Genomic DNA, 22,078 nt, shown 5'->3' with positions numbered 1-22,078 from the left:
ATCCCATGACATTCTGCAAGTTCTGTGCACATGGTCAGGATTTTTTCTGCGCGGATTTTACTCGCAGAAAAAATCTTGACATGACCAATTCTTGTGCGTTTCTGCATGCAGATTTGTCTATACAATGCATTGGGAAATGCATGGCAAAAACTGCATGCGTTTTTCTCCCAAGGAGATGCAGAAATGCTCAGGAAAATTTCTGCTTCATTTCGGCATCGTGGGCACTAAGCCTTAGGCTGTGTCTCCACAATGAGTTTTTGGCGCTGCATATTTTCACCATGTCAAAAACGCAATGTCTTACAGTTCCAGCAAAGTGAGATGTATAGAGATCTCATGCCTACTGTGCTTTTTTTCTGCAGCGAAACTGACCTGCGGTGCGTGCTTCAAATCCGCAACATGTTAGTTTCTCTTGTGGGTATGATGAGTTTTATGTGCGGATTCTCCTCATAGAATTGCATTGAAGGGAACCCGTCAAAATAACCCCATATCTGCAGGTTAATAGCGTTAACAGTGTTGTTATGCTGCCCGGCGCCTGCATACAGCCAAATGCAGCGGGAGAAAATTAACTTTATTCTCCCTGCCACATTCAGTTTCAGTCATGAGGGTGCCACTGGTTCAGTCAGTGCTCTGAGTATACAGAGTGGCCCCAGTAACTGCGCCCCGGCCTTGACTGACACTTGCTGTGTATTGGGGCTCAGCTGTCAGTCGGGGCCGGGGGTGCAGTTACAGCTGCCGCTCTGTATTCTCAGAGCAATGACTGAACCTATGGAGTCCTCATGACCACTTTAGGCTATGTTCACAGATGTTGTGTTTTTCAGTGATTTTTGCTGATTTTTATGCAAATTTTCAGCTGCGTTTTGCAGGGCCAGCAAAGTCTATGAGAAACCAGAATTCTCTGCTCACACTTTTTTTTTTTTTTTTGCATATTTTCTTCCTTGGTTAGGTTTTTGGAAAATAGAGCATGTCACTTCTTTCACCCATAGGAAGTAAAAAAAAAATGCTGAAAAAAACCACCAAAGTTTGCATCAGCATTTTTTATGGCAAAATAGAATGGAGTTTTTTTTGTTTGTTTTTTTTCACAGATCTTATGTACATGCATAAATATAGACAGAATGACAGTATCAAAAACGCAGGTTTTGCTCAGTATTTTTCAAAGCTGATTTCTGCCAAAGATTAGGTTTTGCTGCAAGATTTGTTATGCTGAAAAACCCAAGATGTATGAATATAGCCTTACTGTATCAATAAAGTCTTGTCAATTGCCAAATAACAGAGTGTATCACGAACAAGGTTTATTTAAGCAATAACATACCAAAAATAGACAAAAAAAAAAAATGCAAGGAACCTAATTTACATAATGGGTGCAAAAAAGATGCAGAAAATCTGCAACATTAAAATAACTCATTGTGGGAATGTAGCCTCAGAGTCTTACAGCACATGCATCAAATGTGAGTCATCCGTGCCTGCCTTCTTTGGCTGGACCGGTTGACCGTGTGATGTGCATCTGCGCTTTGACTTTCTCCTCTCTACCAGTAGAGCATAAAAGAACACTCAGCCGAGCGCTCCTGTGCACATGGGATCAGTAGATGCCGAATGAGCGTTCGAGGAGCTTCAGATGCAGAAATTCTCTGGTAAAGTGAACGTCGTGGTTTACTTCTAACAAAATAAGAGATTGTTCAATTCACATGACTTGGTGACATCATTACCCTTAAGGTGAGTAAGCAAAAATCAAACGTCTGATGACAAGCTTGTTAACCACTTCCAACGATAGCGGGCAGAATTAGGAATGGCGCTCTGAACTAGGATACCAGCTGCAGCTTAAAATCAATATGAGATGAGTAATGTGATGTATGTACACAGTTACTCCACTTTTTATACTCATATACAATACCAATCATAAGAAGTCCATTTCTGTAGACATTGCCTTTAAAAGGAATCAAATTTTTGCCAGAAGCAGCATGATGTCGGGACAGAGACCCTAATTCCAGTGATGTATCTCTAATTGGGCTGCTTGCTGTTGTTTTGATAAAATCACTGCTTTCTCTACTGGAGATCTACCAGTTTCCTGAATGCTGAGCTCTGTATAGCCCCGCTCACACCCCTGTGGCAGCTTTATGTGTACATTGTGCATAGGCAGAAAGCTGTCACATTTTTTGGGGGGGAGGGGGTTATACAGCGCTCATGAATATGGAGGACTACATGGCAGCAGGTTTACTAGTCCTCTAGGGATGAAATCAGTTTCAGCACCAGTAAATCAAAGCAACAGCAAGCAGCCCATTAAGTGACACAGTGCTGAAATCAGTGTCTCTGCCCCTACATTATTCTACTCTCAGATTACGTGGCAACAACCTGGTGACAGATTCCCTTTAAAGAAAATATTGATAAATTAAAAGGGGTTGTCCGGCCTTAGGGTACAAGTCCACTCTATGTGACTGCAAACTTGCGAATCCTCACACAGCATGCACAGTGCGCGGTGAGGATTCTCCAGCACCAGGAGCAGGCGGTTAGGTGACCACCAGTATGTAACTTGCATACTACCAGACGTGTCCGGCCTCGCTCAATACACTTGCGTCTAGTCGGCAAGTGATCACATGTATGTAAATTGCATACTTGCGGTCACATGTCCCCCCCGCCGGCAACGGAGAATCCTCACAGTGTGTGCGATGCGAGGATTCACAAATCTGCAGTCACATAGTGACTGCAGACTTGTGGCACAAGGCCAGACAACCCCTTTAAGTAAAATTTGGTAAAAAGATGAAGCATTAAGAAGCACCTCTGGTGCAGGAAGGTCTGTATCACTTACACACCGGCCACACGTGACTATCGTTAATATGCCAGAAGAAGCATTAGCAATGTGCGCATCTACAGAATGGAAACTGCCCTCTAGATAATATTACCACGATGCCAGGAATACGAGCCTCGTCAGTGTTGTCATGTCTGTAAATATTAATTAAAATCAGATTATTGGATCTCAGTACAGAACGTTCTCCCGCATGGTCATACGCTGCGGTCTGACTTCTCACACCTTAGTAACCATCACATTAGCCACTTCATGTTGTGCGGAGTAACAAGGACAACACCCCAAGTGTAAGCAGCCCGAGTACACACACCAAGGGAGATAGCAGAATAGCCGGAATAATCCCCCGAGACCTCATCTTATAAAAGAACCACATATAATAATAAGGTATATCCACAGAATAAACAACTGATCTCACTGAGGTGCAGAAAGATTTACCATCCGCAATATCCAAATTATTACTACATTCAGAAAAGACAGACGGATAATATCATGGCAGTTGCAACTAGCACCATTCATTCTACAGGTGGCACCTTTGGTGCAGCTTAGTGGAGAGATACATTATTGACAAAATACTTCTAAAATTGTGAAATTGTCTCTACAGTAATGTTATTCTGTAATACCGATCTGTTACATACATTTCTTCTGGACAAGGCTGCCACTAGGGGGAGCAAATTGTATAAAGGTTTATGCAGCAAGTATAAAAATGAATTCTCAGTTTGCTCCCCCTAGTGGTAACCTTGTTTTATAGCAAACTTGTTCATTCTGGACATAATGCACAAAAACAGTTTACATTCTGTCTAGTGATGAGCGCATGTGCTCGTTACGCGAGTTTGCCGAGGGTGCTCGGGTATGCACCGAGTATCGTGGGTGGTCGAGTGACATGATCAAGTCCCTGCGCCCAAATGTTTTGCGTCTGTTAGACAGCCACAAAACATGCGGGGGTTGCCTGTGTTTGTCAGGCCTAAGCAAACTCGAGTAACGAGCACTTGTGCTCATCACTAATTCTGTCCTATTTTATCCGTTTCCTGGGACCTCACCAATCCGCAGAATAAAGAGGCTGCAGTGCTCTACAGAGGCCATTAATGTGTGTACTTGGCATACCCTTGGTAAAGTGGGCCAAGGCCATACAACATTGATAGCAATTGGTCAAAATTATTAGGCTTACAGCAATTTTTCCTGACCCCACATATACATGCATGCTCCACTCACCCAAGTGTGCTTGTCTTCTCAGTGGGCATTAGTGAGTCAGCTGCTGCCAGACTCCTCTGGTCCCTCTAGTGGTGGCTCTTCTCTCTTACATGGAACCTGACAGCAGATATATGTTGCCCAATCCATGTAAAGTAATAATCAGACACTGGCTGCAATACTACAGCTATACATGTTGAACTCTGCGACGTTTCAGAGAAAATCATAGTTTTATTAGCCACCAGGGACCAAGCCGCTCTGGAGATAGTCAGACAGGCGGGTTCCAGCAGCTTCTCCCCACCCTCTGCCCTGGAGTGACAGGTCTCTCCTTACACAAACATGGACTGGGCAGCATGCATCAGCTGGCTGGTTCCCTTTAAGAACAAATTAGGCATGTTACAATTCAATATGTCTGACCCCTCCCTCCAACAACTGCTATTGAGAAAATATGGGACACCACCCATACACATTTAATGAGTAGCCACTTCAGCCAACATTCATCTATTGTGTATGGTCACCTTAAGGTTAAGTTCAGAAGTTTGCTGGTAGAAAATCCAATGTAATTCCGTATCAGATTTCAACAAACCTCATCTACACGTTGAAGATATTTTCTGTACGTAAAAAAATTGACCTGCGGCACAAATTTATAAATCTGCAGCAGGTCAATTCTTGGTCCCGATTCAGCACAGATTTTACCCTTTGCAATTAAAAAGGGTTAAATCTGCTCCTAAGTCCACATGTAACACATGCAAATTTTACTACAGAGAAATCTGAACTAAATATGCAGTGCGTGAACTTACCCAAAGGCCTCAGCCCCATTCAGTAGCACAAGCATTCGGTAAATACAGCATAATACTGCAAAAATAAGATTGCCAATAAACTGTATTCCCCTCGCCTCCAAAGCCACCAACACATCAGGTTTTTTTCTTGGGATGGAGAGATACATTGAGAAATAAATCTATACATTGCTAATAACATGCGGGCAACGGTCATTTTATAGCGTTTATGAAGGACAATTCCAAGTTGCAACACAAATTATCCCAGTTAATGCAAAAAAGCCATAATCCTGGTGTCACCTGGGAGGATACAGAACTAATGACATTACAGTAATGGAAAAAAAGGCTTTGGGAAGTCGTCTCAGGAGGATGCAATTTCCAACATACAGCTCCTTACACGCTGGTTCATCAGCTCCCGTGATTTCCATTAGTGTCTACAAGTGAAGCCTAGGTGTAGTTTATCCCTCTAGACCAAACATTGCTATATTTTCCACCATTGGCAAAGATTAGGCTAAATTCACACACAAGCATCTTAAAATATATGCCGACATACCCATAGACTGTAGTAGGCATAGACTGTAGTAGGCATACTTATGCTCAAAGGGCTGCCCCTGCTGTATGACTCCCACCTTGTGTAGATGCCATCTTGCAGTTTTGCTGGTAGGGTATTTTCTTGTGACAGCCATAAAAGCAATCTAAGCTAGTCACTTTTCAGTAATACCCGATCATGTTATTTTACACCACTGTTTTGTGGTGGAAAACCATAGAAAGTGCAAGGTATGAACCCAGTGAAGAGGCCAGAAAGGTGGGGACATTCCCCATTTAGGTAACCAGTAGTGTTTTGGGTTTTTGCGTGTGTAATCACTTGTGTGCACCGACATTGAAATAACCGCCTTAGTATCGTATTTTCAGTTAGTGAGCTGTCCAAATACACAAAGGACAGCACGCTGACCAAAAATGCAGCTGTCTAAACAATGTCTAATGTTCACATGTTGCATTTTTGCTGCTTTTTTTCTGCAGCTAAAACACTGGGTTCAGAAGGCCCATTTTTCAGGATTTTCACAACGTTTTTTTCACTGTTTTGATCTGTAGATTACATCTGTGCTTTCTCTACAGTACATCTTTATTAAAGTTTTTTTTTTTTTTTTTTTTTTTTTTAGAATAAAACTAACACTGCAAAAACTGCAACGTTTTTTTCCCTTTCTCATTGCTTTCTACGGGTGCAAAAACGCTGAAAGAATTGAAGTGCTACAGATTTAAAAAAACACTACAGTTCTCAAATTCAGTCAGAAAAAAAAAAAAGTTTGTGCATGAGATTTCTGGGTGAATCAAGTGGCAAGTTCCCTTTAAAGGGATTGTCTGCACACTATTCACTCTATGCATCTGCAGACTTGTGAATCCTCATATCGTGCGCACTGCACGCTGTGTGGATTCTCCTGGATCGGTTGCATGACTGCAATTTGCATACGTGTGGTCACGTGCTGACTAGACATGCACAGCGTCACTCAATGCAACTGTACTGAGCGAGGCTGAACAAGTCTAGTCAGAATGTGGCCGGAAGTATGCAATCTGCATACTTGCAGTCACATGACCGCCCACTCGCTGCACCAGAGAATCCTCACGGCGTGCAGTGTACGCGATGCAAGGATTCACAATTCTGCAGTCACATACAGCGACTGCAGACTTGTAGCATAAGGCCAGGCAACCCCTTTAAGCCTAAACCAAGAGAGGATCTAGAAACTAAATCTTAGTCCCCACGCTGCGTAAATGCTGCAGCTTTTCCAGTTAAAGTTAAGTGGATGAGAAATATATAAATCTCAGGCCCACTATGTTTTTTTTCTGTTTTTTTTTTAATCTAGGATCTGTAGAGCCATTTTGAAATTTGCAGCATATCAATTTCTCTAATTTTCCTCAAGAAAGTGCAAAAGTTCCACAGATCAAAAAATACTTATGTTTTTGTTGCATTTACATGGCAGAAACACAGCAAAAGTGCATTAAATCTGCATATGACTTTATCAATAAAGTTTTAAGAAAGGTAGGTTCCCAAGTAAGCAGAAAGGTTCCTAAACTAGCTTTATTTCAAATTTGGCCTAATAAAAAAAGAATAAAAAATAGACGTGTTAAAAATACATAAAAAAAAAAAGCAAATAAAAAAAAAACAAGTAAACTAAATAAACAAGTAAACTAAATAAACAAGTGCAGAAGACTTGCTAAAAATATGCAGCATCAAAAATGCAGAAATGCACCGCTATAACTTATCCTAAAGTGATTAATCGCTCACAATATTATTGTTGCGATTTTTTTTTTCTGCTGTATTTCTTTTTCTTTAATACACAAAATATTGCGTTTAGTGCCAGAATTTTTTTTTCATTCATTTATTCCTTGAGTCCAAGCTCTCATACAAGCATGAGTTATATTGTGGAAAAATATATATCACACATTGGTTAAAAAAAATAAGAAAAATTCACTATGGGAGAAAGGCATCACAAAATAAAAAAAATAAACGCACATCGGAAATCAAACAAATGTGTTTTCTATTGGACAAGCTCTCTGTTTTAAGAAGGCCGAGGGTAATGTCCTCTGTATCCAAGTAGGCAAATAAAAGATCCAGTAAAATCTTATTCAAATCAGACCAGACTTCATTCAAACTTCAAACTTGTTGGTAAGAAAAACCCGTCCGGCTCTGGGCCGAGCCAGCAATATTTTACTAACGCAGATCAGCTCTTCTCTATAAATTATACTGAGCAGATACCACAATGACGCCAATCTGACACATAAAATGTGTTGTCTGCACCTCCTATCCTGAACGATGAGTAAAATACACTTAGTAGTAGCAGATGAGAGGGGAAGCGATGAATTGCTCACCACTCCTGTCCATTCAAAGAGCACAACCTGGATACACCTGCTGCATGTAATACGAGACACGGGCATTTTTTTTTTTTTTTTTTTTTACTTTCATTGGGCTCCTACAACACAGATTTTTTTTGCACCCAAAAGACATCAATAATTTGTTTATTTTTTTTTTTTTACAAATTCTTGGAGCTTTAAAAGTAATTGACAAAATTTGAGACTTTCTTTCTACCCGTAGACTGGCAAACACAATCCAATATTATTTTTTAGAAAAGTCGGCAGGGATTGCCGTGGCCTCCTGCAGACTGACAAATGTATTATATTGTACAGCAGAAAAATTGAAATTATAAAAAAAAAAAAAAAAAAAAGATCTATGCTACTCATAGCTGGTGCAAATCTAACTTTCTGGCAAGCATCCGCCTTAGAGCTGCAGATTACTTCACCTAACCTCATATTAAAGCCATGTTCACACATTCAGTATTTTACATCAGTATTTGTAAGCCAAAATCAGAAACAGGTGATAAATACAGAAGTGGTGACGTGTTTCTATTATACTTTTCCTCTGATTGTTCCACTCTTAATTTTGACTTACAAATACCGATGTAAAATACTGAATGTGGCCTTAACCATCCCCACTTAGAAAAGTTAAAAAAAAAAAATTTATATATACACATCTCTAGATGTTGCAACGTGACATCTTTATCTTCAGGTGGCACAAGATATGTGTAATTCTACCTTTAGCGTATGCTCATACAGAGTTTTTCAGGAATATTTTGAAGCAGTTTCTGCTCCAAAATTCACTTTCAAACATCTTGCTATTAATTGGAAACAGCTCCTATATTGCACTTTTTTTTTTTTTTTTGCCATATTAATTTTGAACATCTCCAAATTAAGTCAAATGAAAGCCTACTCATTGTATTTAAAGCGTTTTTTAATGTGGATTTTGGAGCAAAATCCACTTCCAAAACCTCCATTCGACCATACCCGTGGCTTGGTTTGACATGGAAACATTTTTTGTTCCTTGCAGCAATTAAACATTTACAAATATCACATGGATTTTTTTTTTGCCATTAGCACAGAATTATTTATTTATTATGCATTGCTTATATAGCACCATTAATTCCACAGCACTTTACAGACAGTATCGGCACTGTGCCCATTGGGGCTCACAATCTCCATTCCCTATCTGTATGTTTTTGGAGTGTGGGAGGAAACCCACATAAACACAGGGAGAACATACAAACTCCTTGTAGATGTTGCCTTTGGTGGGATTTGAACCCAAGACCCCAGTGCTGCAAGACTACAGTGCTAACCACTGAGCCACCGTGCAATTAAAAATCTTACTAAAAATCACACGTTCATCTTGCTACTATTTTATGTCTAATATATCACTATGGAGTCACAGCCTCAAACTGTGTGACAAGAAGCGCTGGGATAATCCGTGGCATGGGCTGACATTGATTGGCGTCCATCCCTTTCATCGGTCTCACTAAGTCCAAGTCATCAGAGAAGGGATTGTCTATCTTGGACATGTTCTTACACAGCATTGTACAAAGCATCCAAAAACTAAGTGATAAGAACCCGCCAAATACATCACATTCAGATAATGGCTACGGAAGTTTTAAAACACGTCTGTTACATTAATTGTAGCCAAAGAAAACAATCTGCAACATATATGTAAATGTTGTACAAATAGGTAGAACGTTCCTTTCTATGTTACAAAGTTGCAATAGAAGACCGGAATATTCAGGATAGCAGTAGTCACACCACTGTGTGCACTGGGAAGGTTAAGCATGACTTGTACAATAAAGATGCAGTAGATAAGAGCAGAATAAAGGCAGAGAGCTTTCCTTACCTCCCAGGACTGGCAGCACCTGTCCCACAGCCTGGAAGAGGAGACAGAGCAGACCTGTAGGGCTGCACACAGGATGGGGCAATGAGTCAGTGGCTGACACCTCCCTTCTCACATTTCACATGCCTACAGGGAGTGGCTGCTACATCAAGAGCCTGGGATGTAAGAGAAGCTGACAGGCACTGGATGTGCTTCATTCTTTACTGCTGGAATGTACAAATCAAAAGACACGAAGGGTTAATAAGTGACGCTCATAGAAGGTTATTGTGTAAAGAGGCGCGGAGGAGAGAAGTAGCTGCAGAAGTCAAAAGTTTCGTTATCTAATGAGATCTCGTATTCACTAAAGACATCTGACGCGCCCCCTGGGCCATATTCTTTAGGGGAATACCCGGAGCCGGATCAGATGGGGGTTGTAGTCTCCGAGTGGCTGTGACCCGGTCCGTGCCCAGGGTGTCAAGCTCAGAGTATGTGGCAGTCCTACAGATGTTATAAAGTTCTTTATGTCGACTACGCCACCCGTTGTATTGCGGTCACTACGGCCGCCGCTGCAGCAGGGTCCGCTGAGGCTGATGGTGTTGGTGCAGCTTTTGATAGTATAACCCCCAACAGGTGGGGTATAGCCTCAGGGGGTCAGGTGCAGAGGATGGGGGTTGTGGTGGTGCAGCATAGATGGTAATTAAAGACAGAGTCGGGTTGTGCAGTTTAGGGTATTTACTTACTGCTGATGTTCCGGTCACTCCAGCTTCAAGTGACCACCCGAGCCGTGCTGCGTCCACCAGGTCCTGGATTCAGCCAACCCCCAAGCAAGTCCGGAGCGTGACCCTGAGCCCTCCTTCCTGTCCTGTCTTCTGGCCGTCCCCACCAGGGATCCACCTAGGTCCAGCTCCCTCGGGCCTTCTGTTGGGAAACCCTTGGCCTTGGGTTCCCTGACCCTACACGTGGTTTGCCTTCAGGGTGGATATGGTGGGTGGCCGTGGCAGATCCTGCCCACGGCCTCCGGTCTCTGGCTGAGGTGTGCTTGAGCCCCCACCAGTTTGGGATCCGGTACCCTTTTGCCAACTCTTCACCCTAGGATTGTATATGGGTTCTCAGAGTTCCTGCTTGTTTTCTCTGGGTCCTTCTGACTCTCCTCTCTCACTCTCTCTGGGACTGCTCTGCTCCTCTTCCTCTGACTTCTCTCAGACTGACCGTGGCAGACTGACTCCTCTGCAAAGACTGACCCTGATCTTAGATGGTGCCCACCTTAAATACTCCCTCTATGTGTGAGCTCAGGTGACCAGCACCCAATGAGCTCCTAACTTTACCCAGGCTGCTCCCCCTATCTGCCCCTACACTACTTGGGATGTACCACCCCCCTCCCACTCCAGCCAGGAACAGACTCGGTCGTACCTGCACATTTCTAAGTGGGAGTACCGTTGGTCTGTTCCTCGGAAATGGGATGTGTGTAGTGCATGCAGCTTTCTGGGCTCAGTCCCACACTCCATCCTTACCCGGGAGTGGAATATCACACCTCTGGGTTGAGGTGCAATACCCCTGTAGCAGCCGAATCCTCAGGGTGCTACACATCCATAGTATCAGAAATGGGCAAATTGTGGCCCATGAGCCACATCCGGCTCTTTGTCTGTTCTAGTCTGGCCAGTGGATCAGGACAGCCAAGGGGCTATAAATTAAAGGCAAACTGTGCATTTAGCCCAAAGTATTTCTGGAGCTTCTGACGTATACTGTAACATCGCCATAGGCGCCCACCCACCAGACGGAGGACAAAAATGTTCTTTTTTCTGCCTCTGCCAAGCAGGTATGGGACTGCATGCCATTTTTTCACTGTATAGGAGATGCAGCAGACTGCACCTTCCTCTACAGAGGGCCACTGCAAAAAAAGTATACTAAGCTGTGTATGTTTCTTTACATTGTGCTCTTACGCTGGACGGGGGCCTCAGCATCCATCCTGACTGTGCTCATCCGCCTGACTATCAGCATATGCACCTGACAGTGGTCACAGACCCAGTGTGGGAAGAATCAGATGGCTATATTACTCAGACAGGGATCGCAACGCAGTGCTTGGACTGGCCGTTGGCTCTCCTGTCCCAAGCGTGAGCGCTGCATAGAAATACATGCTGTCATACAGGGGACACAATGGCCAGTCCGAGCATTGCGTTGCGATCCTCGTCCAAGCTATACGACTGTCTGACTCTTCCCTAAGTGGCAGTAGTGTGTTAGCAGCATTGCAGTCTGCTTGGACGTTGTATGGCCATGACCTGCACAGACCTGTCCCTTAAAAGTGGGTCAGGAGCACAAATGGAAAAATTCTGCTGTGTTTAACTGTCCAAGCAAAGTGGATGTAATTTCATGAAAACTGCTCCTACTGAGCATCTAAAGACGCTGCTGGAGGCTTCTATGTGGAGGCTGAAAAAACTGCAGGTGAAAAAGTGCGGAATCAAAGCTTTTCTGTACTATAGAAAAGCACATTAAAAAGCCGGCTTCACATCAACACTAAAGACGCATCAAATAAGAAGGAAAAGGCCAAAAAAATGCAGCACATATGTAATAATCAGAAAAAATTATTATTGCATAGTTTGGTGTGGATCTTGCAGAAAACAAAAGACACAATACTTACGCACTGTGTGAACATGGCCTTATAGACACCAAAAAGCCAGATGTCTTATAGTGTAGCTACATAAAGATGAGCAAGTTATGGCGACTCCAACTGTGAATGAATGAACAAAAAATAAATCCCCAGGTCCCAACTAGAGAAGAGCAGGATGCACAGATGACGTCTCGCCAGTCTTGGCTAATCAAAGGCCATGTTGGGGATGTCAGAAGGTAAGAGATTCACGGCCTCCCATCCAGCTGCCAGGTAGCACTGACCTAAACACTGCATCAGAGACCCGTGAATCGATCTGCTCATCTTTAGTCCCAACTGTCCTGGATACAGCGGACAGTGCAAGATTTGGGTCTACGCCTTGCAGTCTCGGGCATCTTCTGAATTTCTCTCACTGCCAGGGTAGAAAGAATGGGTAAATGTGTGTGGCATACTTTGTCCTTCTTTCTGTTCTTCAAAGGTTGGGAGGTATACATTAAGCACTCATTTATTTGCCTATCTACACAACTCAACAAATATTATTATGCTTTGCTTATAGAGCGCTATCATATTCAGCAGCACTTTACAGATGTTATCATCACTGTCCTCATTGGAACTCACAATCTAAATTCTATATCAGTATGTCTTTGAAATGTGGAAGTAAACCTACACATACACGTGGAGAACATAAAAACTCCTTGCAGATGCTGCTTTTGGTGGGATTTGAACTCAGGACCACAGCTCAGCAAAGAATCAGTGCTTACCACTGATCCACCATGCTTCACTAAGGGTGCAATCCAACAGTCAGATTACTTGCGCTAGGATCCAAGGGGGCCATACTCATCACTTTGGAGGGGTCGATGATGTGCATAGGCTCCTCCTCTAGATCGGAGGACAGGAAGGATCGGGACAAGGCGTAAGCTTTAACATTCTTGTCCGCCGGGCAGAAATGGAGGATAAAGTCGAAGCGAGCGAAAAACAGAGACCACCGGGCCTGACGCGGATTGAGTCTTTGGGCATTCTGGAGATATGCTAGGTTTTTGTGATCAGTATAGATGATCACCGGGTATAGAGCCCCTTCAAGCAGGTAACGCCACTCCAGCGCCAATTTGATGGCTAGCAGTTCTCGGTCTCCTATGGAGTAGTTGCGCTCAGACGAGGGGAAGAGTTTGGAGAAGAAGCCGAAGGTTACCATTCTCCCGGATGAAGATTTTTGGGTGAGCACCACTCCGGCTCCGGAGGAGGAAGCATCAACCTCCAGAAAGAACTGTTTGTTGCAGTCCGGACGGTGAAGCACTGAGGCAGAGGAGAAGGCTTGCTTTAAGGAAAGGAAGGCCTCCTCGGCTTCGGGCGGCCATTCCTTGGGATTTTCTCCCTTACGGGTGAGCGCAGAGATGGGAGCAGTCCGGGAAGAGAAGTGCGGGATGAAGAGATGGTAGTAGTTGGCGAAGCCCAGGAATCGCTGAATCGCCTTCAGCCCCTCCGGACGGGGCCACTTTAAGACAGCAGAGAGCTTCTCGGGGTCCATTCGTAGACCTAACTGGGAGATAATATAGGTGTAGCATCGGCGTCTCTGCCTCCTGCTAGGCAGAGACGCCGTCCCTCTCACCTTCCTGTTCAGCGCACGGCGTCCTCCAGCGCTCCTTCCCTCGCTGCTGCCGGTGCGCGCTCCTTCCCGGGCACTGTACTTAGGGCGCGCGCTCCCCCTCTCTTAAAGGGACCGCGCGCGCCGTCCTAAGGAGTCCCCGGCCAATATCCGGAGGACTTCCCATATATAAGGCACCTCCTCCAAAATGGAGGTGCCCGAGCAAAGTTGTTGCAAAGCATACTCACCTCTGCTTCAGCCCTCAGGACCCGTTGCCAGCCTGACTTCCAGTCCTGTCTGCCTGCTTGTCTTCTCGTCAGCCCGACAGTCTGTCTCCTGCATCCGCCAGTCTGTCTATGGGCAAGTCCACCTGCGGACCAGGAAGCACCTGCCAGTTATCTGCCTGCTACCTGCCGTACCTGCTAGCCCACTCACCTGGGAGCGCTCACCTGCTACCCGCCTGCTAGCCTACCTGGAGGCTCCGCCGTCACTTGCCGTGACCACCTGCCTGCCAGCCAAGAGACTCTTACCCGCTCAGCCGTCACTTTCCGTGACCGCCTGCCTGCCAGCCAAGAGACTCTTACCCGCTCAGCCGTCACTTTCCGTGACCGCCTGCCTGCCAGCCAAGAGACTCTTACACGCTCAGCCGTCACTTGCCGTGACCGCCTGCCTGCAAGCCAAGAGACTCTTACCCGCTCAGCCGTCACTTGCCGTGATCGCCTGCCTGCCAGCCAAGAGACTCTTACCCGCTCAGCCATCACTTGCCGTGACCACCTGCCTGCCAGCCAAGAGACTCTTACCTGCTCTTCCGTCACTTCCCATGACCACCCGCCTACTCACCCAGAGACTGCTACCTACCTGTTGTGTCCACCCGCTACTCCGGTCAGTCCCAGCTACCTGACCCGTGGGAGCCACCTGCTCTATTACAAGGTCGTCCCCAGAATAACACCTGCCCCTCGGGGTCCCTCCTTGTTCCAAGGCACAGAGGTTCCACCACCCGGCCCCGTTACAATAGCCCAGGAACGGAAGGGAGGTCTGCTCGAAGATGCACTTCTCAAATTTGGCATAGAGGTGATTCTGCCTGAGCCTAAGCAGGACCTGACGAACATCCCTCCGGTGTGTGGGAAGGTCCGGAGAGAAGACCAAGATGTCGTGCAGGTACACCACCACGCAGGAATATAGAAGGTCACGGAAGATGTCATTGACTAATTCTTGGAAGACGGCGGGAGCATTGCAGAGACCGAAGGACATCACACGGTATTCATAGTGACCGTCCCGGGTATTGAATGCTGTCTTCCACTCGTGTCCTTGACGGATCCGGACCAGGTTATACGCCCCACATAGATCCAGCTTGGAAAAGATCCTGGCGCCCTTAAGGCGGTCAAAAAACTCGGAGATGAGCAGCAGGGGGTATTTGTTTTTGACCGTAATTTGGATGAGTCCTCTATAGTCAATACAGAGGCGTAGTGAGCCATCCTTCTTCTTGACGAAGAAGAATCCGGCTCCAGCCGGGGAGGTAGATTTCTGGATGAATCCCCTAGCCAGATTCTCCTCAATGTACTGCGACATGGCCCGGGTTTCGGCCGACGACAACGGGTAAATACGCCCACGGGGTGGAGTGGCACTGAATACCAGGTTGATCGGGCAATCATATGGCCTATGAGGTGGCAGTGTCTCTGCTTTCTTTTTGTCGAAGACATCTGCATAGGTCCAGTAAGGTGCCGGTAAACCGGGTAGATTAGCCGGGGTGGGTGGAGGACAAACCGGGCGGACCGGGACCAGGCAGGACTTATGGCAATCCTGTCCCCAACGGAGAACTTCACCGGATTGCCAATTCAGCACGGGTTCATGTCTCTGAAGTCAGGGTAGACCTAGCAATAGGGAGTGAGAGAGACTGGAAAGCATATGGAAGGAGATCCTCTCAGAGTTAAGCATTCCCACCTGCAGGGTTATAGGTTCTGTGACGAGCAGGATGGTCACCGGAAGGAGTCTTCCATCCACGGAGGAGACTGCCAATGGTTCAGCCAGAGGTTTGGTGGGAATGTGATATTTCTCTACCAGGGACTGGGAAATGAGGCTCCCAGCAGCTCCGGAATCCAGGTGTGCAATTTCAAAGTAGCGGTTCTCTCCCCAGGAGATAGAGACAGACAAAGTCAGGGAAGGAGAGGGTTTACTTTTGCCCAGGATGACCTCTCCGAGTGGTCCTAGACACTGGCGTTTCCCGGCTTCACCGGACAGGAACGGATAAAGTGCTCCTTACTGCCACAGTAGAAACAGCTCCCCTCGGCTCGGCGTGACTCTTGGCGAGATTTGACCATCTGGTCGGCCTGCATAGGTTCAGGGCGAGCATGCCCGGGGAGTTGCTAATTGAGAGACAGGTCGCTGGAAAGTAGGAGCAAGACGAGGAAATCTTCTCTCCCGGGTAGTCTCTTTAGCAAGTTCCAGGAAACGGATGTCGATCCGGGTAGCTAGCGACACCAGGTCATCCAGAGTGGTAGGGATGTCCCGACCGGCTAGCTCGTCCTTGATCCGACCGGAAAGGCCCTCCCAAAAGGTGGACACCAGTGCCTCATTGTCCCAGGTAATCTCAGAGGCGTGGGTACGGAACCGTATGGCATACTGGGCCATGGTGAGACATCCTTTGTGGAGACGGAGCAATGAGGAGGCAGTAGAAATCCTACGTCCGGGTTCATCGAAGACCCTCCGGAAGGCAGAGAGGAAAGCCGGAAGATCAGAGACCAGGGAATCCCCTCTCTCCCATAGGGGGTTAAGCCATGCCAGTGCCTCACTGGTGAGGTGAGACATGATGAACGCCACCTTGGCCTGATCGGAGGGAAACTGATGTGCCAAAAGTTCAAAGTGCAGCGTGCACTGGTTCAGAAAGCCCCGACATGAGACGGGGTCACCTCCAAAACGAGGAGGTGCAGAAAGCCGGGGACCTGGGTTGGATGCCGTGGTATTGGTGGGCAGAGGCGCTGCCGGAGCAGGAGTCGCACGACTCCAGGCGGACACAGGTGGGACAGTCAGCGTGTCCAGGCGGGAGTTGACATTCCGCAGGAAGTTCAGGATGGTTTCCTGTTGGGATCTCTGACGAGAAACCTCCTGGTACAGGTCAGAGAGCGAAGGAGCTTGGGGGCCACCGGGTTCCATGGCCCGAGCAAACTGTTACGGATCCGGGTGGTGGAACCTCTGTGCTGCGGTGCAAGGAGGGACCCAGAGGGGCGTAACTAGGTATCAACTCGGAGCGACCAAGGTCGTACAGCGGCTCAATCGACTCCGTGACCAGGGAGGGTCTGAGCAGAGGGACCAGGTGCTACTCTGGGGACGACCTTGTAAGGGAGCAGGTGACTCCCACGGTACAGATGGCAGGGACTGACCGATATTGCAGATGGGCACAGCAGGCAGGCTGACGAGTGATCCGGGTAGATGGACTGGCAGACACGGCAGGCGACAGGCGGGAGCCTCTAGGTAGGCTGACAGGTGGACACGGCAAGTGACAGGCAGGAGCCTCTAGGTAGGCTGACAAGTGGTCACGGCAAGTGACGGGCAGGAGCCTCCAGGTAGGCACGGCAGGTAGCAAGCAGGAGCCTCCATGTAGGCACGGCGGTAGGTAGCGGGCAGGTGCTTCCAGGTAAGGAGGCGGGCAGAGCCCATAGACAGACTGGCGGACTGAACGGAAGACAGACTGTCGGGCTGGAGAGTAGTCAGGCTGGCGGACTGGACAGGTAGTCAGGCTGGCGGGCAGAACTAGTAGTCAGGCTACTAGATAGTTGAGCCTGGTCTTTACATATCTTTGAGATTTTGTTGGTTTAAACCAGTGCTCCTATCTACTTCCTCATGTCGTTCAACACTTTTGCATACAACGACGAAGAAACTGCAGCCATTCTGTCAAGAATTGACAGAAGTACCTTTCTTCATTCTTCAACAGAAGACAACAAAACTCGAGACTACAAAAAAGATCTTCACCTCTCGGCTCTGGCAGAGTACCATCGTGTGAAACGGATTCCAAGAGGACTCCGAGTTAACCTTCATCCAACTCTCTTTGCAGACAATATTGAATATTGCAATAAATTCGAGAGCATTTTAAATAAATGCTCCATGAACCTTATCTTGCTTACCATAGAGTCTATACAAAAAGAAATAACCGAACTCGAAAGTAGAATTATCTCCCTAGAGGACCAACTAGCTAGCACTACCCCTTTAGAACAATTTGAGAGCCTTAAAAAGAAAACTACGGATATATTAGTAACCTATAAAAAAACACTACAGGATCGTAAAATATCAAAATTCAGAAGGGATCAGGAGGACTACCAGTCAGGCCAGGTGTATAGATGGCGGTCTGGCTATACAACACAAAATTCCCGCTTCTATTCCTCCTCAGGCAGCGAGGGCGAATATATGCCCCCACGCCCAAGATGTTTTTTTGGGACACGCCAACCCCGACGCGCCAAACGCGGCGGGGCAGTAGGGGGTCACGTCATAGAGCCCAATATGAGTCTAACAACTGTACCACCTCCTCTTCCCTTGCAGGTGCAGTCCGACAGAATGACACTTCGGTCACAGGTAGGCCCGACACTCTTGTCTACAACATCTCATCACAGGTTCTCACCCCCACAGAGACCAGATTACTACAGAAGGGACTATCCTTTTGCCCTACCCCGTCCTTTGACCCATTCACCTTAGATCGGGAACTCAGACGCTTTTTCCAGAATCTCAGGCTTAAGGTCCACTTTTCCAACAGTGAGGACTCTTTCAGCCGCCCCCCTATTGAGCATGAGAGAGAACAACTTTCTCTCAATCAATTGGGACTCAGAATACCCTCTCATTTTAATCCTCCCAAAACATATCATCCTGTAGAGACATATATCACACTAGTTAGGGGAGATATTGAAAAACTCGAGGCTAAGGTCTCTAGTGGTATGTTTCCTCTTCGGATGAACCTTAATAAGGAGGAAAAACAGGCTCTATATTCATTATCCACGAATGATCAAATTATTATCAAACCAGTGGACAAAGGGGGCGCCAAAGTAGTCATGGACCGCTCCTATTATATTGGAGAGATTGAAGGGCAACAGAGTGATCCAGATGTGTATACCATGGTTTCAGATAACCCCACATCCCACATCAGTCAGTTGATTCGCACTAAGGTAGAGACACTATTGAATTTAGGAGTCATCGACCAAAAATTATCTGATTATCTGATAAATAAACATCCCATCACTCCAGTGTTCTACAAACTCCCTAAAATGCACAAAAACTTACAGTTTCCACCTGGACGCCCGATTGTTGCATCCACAGTCTCCTTACTCTCTCCGCTTGCAAAAACAGTGGAGAAAATTCTAACACCACTTCTATCAGCTATCCCATCATATATCAAAGATTCATCCGATTTTTTGTTACATCTTCGTCAACTTGATACAATTCCTCCAGGGTCTATTTTAGTCACATTAGACGTGAACAGTTTGTATACGTCTAGTAATCATGATCTAGGCTTAGAGGCACTCACATAGTTCCTGGACAAATATAGTAATTTTCCACAGTCCCGTAAAGATCTTTGTAGGGATCTGTCTGACATTATTCTGCATAACAATTTTTTTCTATTCGGTGACAGATTTTATATACAGAAACAAGGGACAGCCATGGGTTCCAACATGGCCCCTCCCTATGCTAATATCTTTATGGCATATTTTGAAGAGAAATATGTATCACCAGACACGGGTACACATCCAGGCATCAGGCTAAGGAAACGTTACATCGATGACGTTTTTGTCATCTGGGATAAAGATGAAATAGAACTAAAAGAATTTTTTACATATCTCAATGGCTGTACACCGCGTATTTCCTTTACTCTGAACTATGACAGATGTCGTATCAATTTTCTTGACATTATGGTTATTGTGGATGACAGGTGACATCTTACCACTGACCTATTTGTCAAATCGAGGGATCGGAATGCTTTATTACATTATACCAGCTGTCATCCTAGACATGTAAAAAAATCTCTTCCAATTTCACAACACACAAGAGTCAGCAGAATAGTGTCAGACCCTTCCCTCAAAATTCGACGTCACGAGGAGATGGGACAAAAATTTATCAACAGAGGATACCCACCTTCTGTCTCTTTTCCCTCATTGGAATCGAGACAACGCACACCGATATCAAATCGGATGATCTTTGTAAATACCTACCATCCATATCAGACATTGATTCAGGACATTCTCAGAGATCATTGGTCGGTATTAGGCAGATCCTACCCGAAAATAATTGATTTTCAGCAGCCTGTTCTGATATGCAACAAGAGACCACCAAATTTGAGAGATAGGTTGGTGAGGGCCGATATTGGCAGCTTTCATACTAATATACATCAGAGGACTCTGGCGGTGCCTCGCATGGGCAACTTCCCATGTTTGCGGTGCCGCCAGTGTTCCAACATGACAAAAGGCAATTTCTTCACTCATCCATCATCAGGCAGGAGATTCCCCATTAAGGGATATTTTACATGCGAGTCCTCTTTTGTGGTGTATTTGATCAAGTGCCCGTGCGGTCTCGGATATGTTGGGGAGACCACCCAGCATATCCGAGACCACATTAGCAAACATAAATCCACTATCCGATGTAAGTATAATCTGCTACCCATCCCCAATCATTTTTCCACACAACACCATTCAATTGCACAGCTGCGCTTCCAGGTTATTGATCATGTACCGCCTAGTAGGAGGGGGGTAATAGGATACAGATACTCAAGGATAGAGAAGCTTTTTGGATTTTTACCTTGAAAACGTTGGAACCACATGGTCTCAATAGATAGTACGAGATCCAAGTTTGAGCGCTTTTTTTTCCCCTTTTTGTCATATTGACCATGAGAGATCTCTCTATATGGTCTGTTACTAGTTCTTTCATTCCCCTATGTTAACCCCGTATTTGTTTCCCTGACACTATACTAATGTTTATTCTTTTTTACTTCCAGACCCTCCATGTATAATCATGATTTGTCCCTTCCAGGTTAACGATGAATATGAGGCCATATATCCTTTGTTACATTCAGATTGTATTAGATACCTATACATTTCTTAATTTACCTTATTATGTTATCCATCTCTTTTGAGATTCCACAGTGTATGTGATTCTCACTCTGCCCCTTTTTTCCTCCTTTTTCCCTCCCCCCCCCCTTCTCTTTCCCTCTTTGTTCCTCTTCTTTGTTGTCATCCTTCCCCATATGGACATCAATATATACATACTGCGTGCCTGCATTTTCCAGTTAGGGTATACCATATATTGTCCCCAGCTAGGCAGTGGAACGCATAGCTTGCGTTCCATTACTATCTCCTTTACTTCTCAGTTTCCGGTCTGTTGTCTGATGTTTCATATGGAGTATATATACTGTAGACATATGCCTCACTGTGTTATATGGATATTATTCCTTAATGCATTCCACAGTATAATACTTGCTCTATTATCTTGTTTTGTGGGATGTAGTCCCATTTTTTTCAGCTTCTTTGTTTATTATGTTTAGCAATATACATTCATCTACTATCAGAATGTACACAAATCCGTGGTTTTCCCACTATTTTGATGTTAGCTTTTCTAGCATTAATATTATGTTTTTCTTTATTTTGTTTTCATATTCTTGCATCAGTTGATTTGAAGCCCCTGATGAAAACCCCGGTAGGGTTGAAACGTTGGGCAGCTACCTATTGGAGAATCATTAAAAGGAATTTTTTGGAATTGAAACTATTGACTCCTTGTATCTGTTCATGAGTGCCGGAACCTAATTTTACTTACATACAGTATAATGGCCCGCACGAGCCCTCCAAACATTATAATGGGCCCCACACAATCCTTAACACTGTATAATTGTTTTCATGCAGTATAATGGCCTCCCACATAGCCCTCAAAATATTATAATGGCTCCACAGCCTTCCATAGAGTATAATACACCACCGATAATCCTCTATATAATAAAATGGTCCCCCCATAATCCTCCATATAGTATAATGAACTTCCCATAGTCCTCCATAGAATATAATACACTCCCCATAGTCTTCCATACAGTATATTACACACCCCATAGGGTAAAATGCAGCCCCCATATAGTATAATGCAACCCACAGTCCTGCAGTATTATGGGCACCACGTACTCACTGATTTTAAAATACCATATATTTTAAATAAACCGACCCGAGTATATGCTGAGGCCCCTAATTTTACCGCAAAAAACTGGGAAAACGTATTGACTTTAGTATAAGCCTAGGGTGAGAAATGCAGCAGCTATTGGTAAATTTCCCCATCCTGGTATGTGTGGCACCCCCTCATCCCCCAATCCTGGTATGTGTGTCCTCCCCAACCCTGGTATGTGTGGCCTCCCCAATCCCCCAATCCTGGTATGTGTGGCCTCCCCAATCCCCCAATCCTGGTATGTGTGGCCTTCCCAGTCTCCCAATCCTGCTATGTGTGG

The 22,078-nt window shown here is 45.4% G+C and overlaps 1 protein-coding gene and 1 long non-coding RNA gene across 2 annotated transcripts in view; one reads left to right on the top strand and one right to left on the bottom strand.

Moving 5' to 3' along the window:
* Positions 1–9,600, bottom strand: part of ELOVL7 (ELOVL fatty acid elongase 7) — a 35,157-nt gene extending 25,557 nt beyond the window's left edge. Inside the window, exon 1 of the mRNA XM_073680262.1 lies at positions 9,464–9,600. The gene's annotated coding sequence lies outside the window, so the exon portion shown is untranslated. The remainder of the gene's footprint in view (positions 1–9,463) is intronic.
* On the top strand, positions 1,490–20,648 carry LOC141267660 (uncharacterized). Its single transcript, XR_012321327.1, has 3 exons — positions 1,490–1,710; positions 18,154–18,186; positions 20,591–20,648. It is a non-coding gene; the product is annotated as an uncharacterized lncRNA (long non-coding RNA).
* The last annotated feature ends 1,430 nt before the right edge of the window (positions 20,649–22,078 follow it).

The sequence above is a fragment of the Phyllobates terribilis genome, unplaced genomic scaffold, assembly GCF_046119375.1.
Source record: "Phyllobates terribilis strain yellow unplaced genomic scaffold, ASM4611937v1 Scaffold_1__5_contigs__length_1240528914, whole genome shotgun sequence".
Taxonomy (NCBI): Eukaryota; Metazoa; Chordata; class Amphibia; order Anura; family Dendrobatidae; genus Phyllobates; species Phyllobates terribilis.
The sequence above is the reverse complement of the archived record's forward strand: the minus strand, read 5'-3'. Positions and strand labels throughout refer to the sequence as shown.